We start from the raw sequence: 8,369 nt of genomic DNA, 5'->3' as shown, positions 1-8,369 counted from the left end.
TCCCGCAATGTTATGTTTTTAAAGGCGTGTCATTTATACATAAAATACTTAGTTAATAGTTAAAACAAGTTTATTATTTATAAAGATTGTTTATTCTAACCGCTTCATAAATGGAAGGCTTACAATACATAGTTCCGGTTTTATCATTTAAAATAAAAATAACTTATATATGCATCTGATAGACTTTAGAGCTGCATGACTCCAGATGAGCATAAGATTTGAAGAAAAAAATAAAATAAATAAAGATTCGAGTACTAAGAGTCTTTTTTGCATTTAATGAGAAGTTTAGCTGTATTTATCACAATATTTCTTCTGCGTTATTAGCACCGCATCGTGGATTGTAATGAAAGTTTACAACGTGTAAATATTTGTTTTTATCAATTCACAATAACTTACTTTTAAATGCTTTTTCAAAATTTTTATGAAAATTAGCATGTATTTGTTGGCATGCTGTTTTAAGTAAATAACATATTTTATTTTTGGTTGTCCTCTTGATACTATACTACTGTGGCTATGTTCTTTTTTAAAAAAAAACCTTCGTCATGAAAGTTGTGGTACGACTTAGGAATAATAAATCCATACGTTTTAATGTCGCTATGCTGGCTTAATAATGTTCAACGATTTTTACAAGAGGCAAATGTAACCAGAACATTTTTAAAAAAGCAATAGTTTATGGCCATGTTAGATCTTGAAATAGTGTATTTAAACTTGTAAATTGATATATAATCGTCATAGAACAAAGTGTGTTATGTAAAAAAGCTCTAAATAAAAGAAATTGATATTTAAATCAAAAGATCCAAACATCAAAACACAGATATACAATTGATTCAAATAATGTCAGTTTCATTTATTCGCACTATCACTTGATCTGTTTGGGCACTATATATCTCGAGAACAATACATTACATGATTTAGGACGACGAGCAACGTACAATTTATATAGTGCTCAAAAAATAAGAATATCTTAATGACAGATGTCGACACCGCTCTGAAAATAGTATTTCTATTCTACGTACGGAAAAGGTAGTGTCGATGTATTCTATTCATTTTTTCAATTAACACCATTCGTTTTATCTAAACGCTTTACTGTTAGATCTATGCAAAATGTACAAGCTCGTCATTATTCTTTTAGTTTGTGGGTACATTTATCTTTTAGATAAAGGACGCCATCAAAGCCTAAGTTGTCAACAAAAAGTCATTGAGATTAGATACTACAAAAACATTGTAAGGAGAATGTAAATGACACGAATTACATTTTACTTTATGTTCGAAGAAAGTAATTTAATTAAAGGACCAATAAATAGTGCAACACTAGCAAATTGTAGTATTACTCAATTAAGGCGGTGTTTGTATTTCTTAAGAGAATTTGTTAAACGAGGTAAAAGTCTTACAGCCAAACATAATATAAAAGTTATGAGTGTGACACTAGAAAACAAATCACGTTATATATATTTACATGATAGAAAATATGAAGTATTGGTATAACAATATGCAACAATTATGTAAACATGATAACGAATAACAGATAAACATCACATTTTAGTAGCAGTCAATCAATGTATTGTATAAAATACATTGAAAGAATTAAAATTAATGATGCTCGACTCTTCAAGAGAAACTGAATTTGTAATTTTATTTTTTTTCGAATGCTTTTTTTTTTGGTATCCCATGCACAAGTATAAGTAATTCAAAATCACCGTACATGTCTATGAATAGGAAGAAATCAACTCAAGAGAAAATGATTTACTTTCACGTATACGAATATCGTTTTTTTTTACAATGAGTTCACTTATCAATAACATGTAATGTGAAGATTTTATAGGTTGCTATTTGTGTTTATTTTGTAATGACAATAATACTGTTGTTATCATCATTTTTAGCTCACCTGAGCAATGCTCAGGCTGAGCTATTGTGATCGCCCTGTGTCCGTCGTCCGTCGTCGTGCGTCGTGCGTCGTGTGTCGTGCGCCGTGCGTCGTGCGTCGTCAACTTTTAACATAAACAACATCTCCTCTGAAACCAATGACTGCACATCAACCAAACTTTATAGAAATGATCCTTGGGTGGTCCCCTTTCAAAGTTGTTCAAATGGTTCCGGTCTGTTGCATATGTAGGTCACAGGGCCAGAAAAAGATTTCAAAAAACACAAAATTAAAAAATCGTCTTGTCTGAAAGTACATGGGCCAGAGCTTTGATTTTTGGTATATGGTATCATCTATGGGTCCTCTACCAAAGTTGTTCAAATTTTGTCCCTAGTGTCAAAATTGGCCCCGCCCCGGGGGTCATAGGTTTTTCCTTATATGTCTATAGGTAAATCTAAAAAAAACTTCTTCTCTGATTTGGCAAAGGCTACAGATTAGATATTTGGCATGAAACATTGTGTAGTAGACCTCTATCAAGATTGTTCAAATAATGGCCCTTGGGTCAAAATTGGCCCCGCCCTGGGGGGTCATTGATTTTCATTACATACATATAGTGAAAACTTGAAAAATCTTCTGGTCTGAAACTAAATGGCCTAGAGCTTTGATTTTTGGTATATGGTATCATCTATGGGTCCTCTACCAAAGTTGTTCAAATTTTGTCCCTAGTGTCGAAATTGGCCCCGCCCCGGGGGGGTCATAGGTTTTTCCTTATACGTATATAGTAAAATCTAAAAAATCTTCTTCTTTGATTTGGCAAAGGCTACATATTAGATATTTGGCATGAAACATTGTGTAGTAGACCTCTATCAAGATTGTTCAAATAATGGCCCTAGGGTCAAAATTGGTCCCGCCCGGGGGGTCATTGATTTTCATTACATACATATAGTGAAAACTTGAAAATTCTTCTGGTCTGAAAGTAAATGGCCTAAAGCTTTGATATTTGGTCTATGGTATCATCTGAAGGTCCAATACCAAAGTTGTACAAATTTTGTCCCTAGTGTCAAAATTGGCCCCGCCCCGGGGGGTCATAGGTTTTTCTAATATGTATATAGTAAAACATAAAAAAATCTTCTTCTCTGAATTGGCAAAGGCTACAGGTAAGATATTTGGCATGAAAGATTGTGTGGTAGACCTCTTTCAAGATTGTTCAAATAATGGCCCTCGGGTCAAAATTGACCCCGCCCTCGGGGGGTTATTGATTTTCATTATATACATATAGTGAAAACTTGAAAAATCTTCTGGCCCAAAGTAAATGGCCTAGAGCTTTGATATTTGGTCTATGGTATCATCTATAGGTCCAAAACCAAAGTTGTTCAAATTTTGTTCTTAAAATTAAAATCAGCCCCGCCCTGGAGGTCATTGATTTTCCCTATATGTATATAGTAAAAACTTAAAAAAAATCTTCTTTTAAAGAACCCAAAGAGCTAGAGCTTAGATATTTAGCATGAAACATCTTCTAATGGGTGTCTACCAAATTTGTTCAAATAAAAGCCCTGGGGTCAAAATTGGCCCCGCCCCAGGGGGTCATTGATTTTCCCTATATGCATATAGTAAAAACTTAAAAAAAATTCTTTTAAAGAATGCAAAAAGCTAGAGCTTAGATATTTAGCAAGAAACATGTTCTAATGGATGTCTACCATGTTCGTTCAAATAAGAGCCCTGGGGTCAAAATTGGGCCCGCCCTGGGGGTCATTCATTAGCTTGACCTGTCTTTTTTAGATATAAACATATTATATATATATATACATACATATATATATATTATATATATACATATTATATATATAAATATGTATATATATGTATATATATATATATATATATATATATATATATATATATATATATATATATATATATATATATATATATATATATTGCATTTTTTGGTGTGTGTGTGTATATATGAAATATATATATATATATTAAAAATTTTCTTTTAAAAAACCCAATAAGCTAGACCTTACATGTTTAGCATGAAACATCTTCTAATGGGTGTCAACCAAGTTTGTTCAAATAAAAGTTCTGGGGTTTAAAACTGGCCCCGCTCCGGGGGCCTATATACAGGTGAGCGACTTTGGGCCATCATGGCCCTCTTGTTTTTATAATCTAAAAACTGTTTATGTTTGATGATTATTTTGGATCCTCTCGAAAGGATATGCACCTTTTTACATTTATTTCATATGCATGTGAATATACACTTCATGTGATAAATAGCGTTTAACTTATTAATTACACCTGATTTTCTGCATTCGCAGACCGCTTTTTATTATTTATTTTTATATAACATTAATAGTCTAAGATATTGCTTCATCTTTTTTTTTCTTTTTCTTTTTCAATTAACATGTTTTGTTATTTACTCGTGTACAATACATATAAATTATCTAATGTACTTGAATGTACTTAAAAACAAACCACAGACATAAATGTGGTGTCATTTGTATAAGTTGTAATTACATTACACTGGTATAAATCGTGACTATCAATTAAAATTTAATGGAATTAAATATAAATAGAAAAGAAGTAAGTTAAAAGTACTTTCTCAAAGCAGTTATATTTTATTATTGAGGATGCTCCTAGTTACACATGAGTGTTATTCTAAAACCTTAATACAACTTAAGTTGTTGGGATAATACAACTTAATAAAGCAACAACAATGTAATTACTGTTTTGTGTACGTTTTCTGATGTTGATATTTTATATAACACATGAAACTCATTTAACTTGATATGCTACAGCTCTCATTAATAACATATAAAAAAATATTATGTACAATTTTATAGAATTGTTGATTATGGAAGTTGTAGCGCTGAACGTTATTTCTTTTACTGATTTAATAAAGCATAGTTATACTGAACATTATATTTTATGAATTATCACAAAATATTATCTGTTATATATCATTATACCTCTGTCATAAATTTCCCATTAGCACAATATACTAAGTTCAAATCAACAATAGTTTAAATCACCTTTTGACAAATCAGGTGATTTTTCCGTAATTTATTATGTCTAAATCAACAGACACAAACATAGAATTATATTGTTACAGTAATAGACAACACAAAACAAATAAGTTTTTACATTAATTGCATTAACATATTAAATAAAATTATATTTGTTAACCTGTGCATCCCAAGGTAAGTATGATAATGACAGTGACAGTTGACACTTCTGCAACTAGAAAAGTTATTACAGAGCGTTGTTCCTCTATGAAAGAGTCATGATAGACGAAACACCTCTCATATATCAGAGGGCAAAATACTAGGTATACACAAGTATCATTGAAATAAACTGACAACGTTATTGGCGAATGAATGTAGTTTTCAACAATATATAGAATGTGTGTATAAAGCTGCACGTGGAAAGAGAGGAGCATGAAAAGTCCGGATATTTTCTGACCGTCCCTCGTTTTTTGAAAAAATAGGATTTTAAAGCGGCCACCGATATTTCCTTCCCAAATGAAAAAAAAGTACTTATCCGTAGCACAAGTGTGCAATCTTTAATAAGGTATTTTCAGTATAAATAAATACTTTTTTAATATACTTAATGTACTCTAACAGTTTTAAGCATATGTTGATTGAACTACTCGATTGAACTACTCGATTTATTGTTTGATTTTGTCCTTACAAATAGATTTAAGATCTCATATATTTTATCATCAATTACTTTTCAATTTTATTAAATTCTTTAAGCAATAGAACATAAATATTATAACGATTCATTCACTGTTACTTTGTTACACTTTTATCATTCTTATTTATATCTTTCAGTTATGGAGGGTGAGTACAATATATTATTATATCTTTCGAAAAAAAATTATGTAAGTTTAAAAAACAAAATATTTTTTCTAATTTATACTCTGAAATGTCTAATTGTTTTATAAACGTATATGTATGGAGGACAGTCGTTGCCAAAATTCCAGACATGTTAAGTGTTCCTTTTAAAAATTACTTTTGAAAATGCGAACTTGTATGCCTAACATTTTTATTGTACCCGTGCATAGTACATAATATGTCTCTTAATCCAATCTTTTAATTGAATGTTCCCGCCTTTATATATAACAAGTTTGCATATACATCGTAACAACTTATCTAACATGGAAAACATGAATATATAAAACATATGCAAGTTTGCACACTTTTAGATCTGACATATACAAATGAAATGTAAAACTCAAATACATGAAATAGAGGTTAAGAAACGTGTCTCCTGTTGTAGAACTACAAGAGTATGTTTACACAGTAACATGTTTAAAATGACAAAAGTAGATTACCAAAGTTTAACGATTTTAAGTCAAGCATTACGCCCCGTCCCTCTCTGAGGTACAAAACTTCGTCTCTCCCCTATTTCTAAATAAAACTAAAGGAAAACATGCCATATATTTTTGTTGCATTTGTTACAAAAGTTTTGTCACTAGCTACATCACTTGAAGATTTTTTTCTATATATTTGATACAAAATGATGAAAATAACTTATGCATTAACTTCTTATTTAACACCGTGTTTTCCGGAGAACATCGTCGATTTAGATTTTTTAGGGGAAAATGACCAACTTCAAGAAAGAAATTTTATTCCTTATCTAAAAACCACCCAATATTTGTATAAGTATCATTGAAAAATGTATTGGAACAAATTTCATGTTCATCAAAAACTATGCAAGTATTTGAAAAAAATAGGATTTTAAAGCGGTCACCGATATTTCCTTCTCAAATCTAGAAGTACTTATCCGTAGCACATATGTGCAATCTTTAATAAGGTATTTTCAGTACAAATACATAGTTTTTAATATACTTGTACAAAGCTTATGGTCTTAATTTTCATTCTATATTCATTTTCTATTTTGAAATTTGATTTATTTTATAAAGTATCTAAGGGAGCAACGTAATTTTCTTGCCGAATATATGAGTGTGTTGTTAAGAGAGAGAAAATAAATAACGATAAGTTTGAAACAAAATTTTTAATACTTCTACGTAATTTATTTTCTTTTTTAAGGCATCCCCTAAAACGTTCATGAAGGATTCTTTAACTTGACCCTAAAATCATTAAAATTGATCAAGAAATAAAAAAGTAAGTAGTGGGCGCCAAGTTTTTCTTACTGAATTTCAGAGTGTGGTTTACAGAAAGTCACATGATAAACTTGAAAAAACGAAAAGTTTAATACTTCTCCTTAATTCATTTTTTTTATTTTTAGGCATTTAATAATTATAGATTATAAAACTTGTGAAGCACGCTTTAATTTCAATCTAAAATTGTCAAAATTGATTACGATATCAAAATAAAAGTTTTAAGGGAATGTTTTTCTTACCGAATTTGAGAGTGTGATTTTCAGAGTAAAAATGATAAACAAAAATGTTAATACATCTATTTCATTCATTTTTAGTTTCTTAGGCATTTATAGAAAGCTTATTGGGTAATTTTCCATTTAATGCCAAAAATATTTGACTTTTTTTAAGAATTTAAAAAAGTTAGAAGACACCCCGTGTTTTCCTTCACTTTATTGAGAATTAGGAGAGAGGGGTATTATACATGTCCGTACATTTCGTAAAATATGTTTGTAAGTACTCAGAGAGAGGCGGGGCGTCATGCATAACTTAAAATCGTTTAACTTTGTGAATCTACTTTTGTCATTTTAAACTTGTTACTGTTTAAACGTACTCTTGTAGTTCTACAACTGGAAACACGTTTTTTTTACACTCTATGTTCTATATAATTTGAGTTTTAAATTTCATTTGTATATTTCAGGTACAAATAGATATCTATAAGTGTGCAAACATGCTTATGTATTATATTCAATGGAAGATACGCACTTGTAAAGTTGTTGTTGTTTTCCATGTTAAGTCAGTTGTTCAGATGTTAATGTAAATGTGTTATTTAAGAGCGAGTGATTTCAGTTAAGAGACATATTATTTGCTGTGCACGAATAGAATAAAAATGCTAGACATGCACCTTCGTATTTTCAAAAGAAGTTTTTAAAAGGGAGACTTAACATGTCTTGAATTTTGGCAACGAACGCCCTCCATATATATGAACGTCATACTTTACTAATTGTATTAGTTATTAGTTTCCTAAAACTGATTGTTATTTGTTCATCAACTTTTGATCGTAACTTCCACATGAAATAAATGAATATGGTTTGTTCCAGTATTGTGTGTTGTTCAACATTGTGCATTTAGATAAAAATATAAAAGTGCAACTTAGCATGGGTATTTCGTCATTGTCTAATTAATCATATATATTTTTATGACAGCAGGATACACGTTTTTATTAATTGTTAGTTTTTTGACAATATGCTACTGTGATGACGTTGCAGCAAGCCAAAGATTATAACTGAACACATTTGTTTTTACTTATTTTGGTTTTATCCTTTATTTAGTAATTAATACATGAAGAAATTTCAGTATGTTAAGCTAAGAATTACCCGTTTCCAGCAACATGAATGTACCAAA

This window comes from Ruditapes philippinarum, unplaced genomic scaffold (genome assembly GCF_026571515.1).
Source record: "Ruditapes philippinarum isolate M1 unplaced genomic scaffold, ASM2657151v2 ctg1841_1_1_1_1, whole genome shotgun sequence".
Classification (NCBI taxonomy): domain Eukaryota; kingdom Metazoa; phylum Mollusca; class Bivalvia; order Venerida; family Veneridae; genus Ruditapes; species Ruditapes philippinarum.
This window is presented reverse-complemented; position numbering follows the sequence as displayed.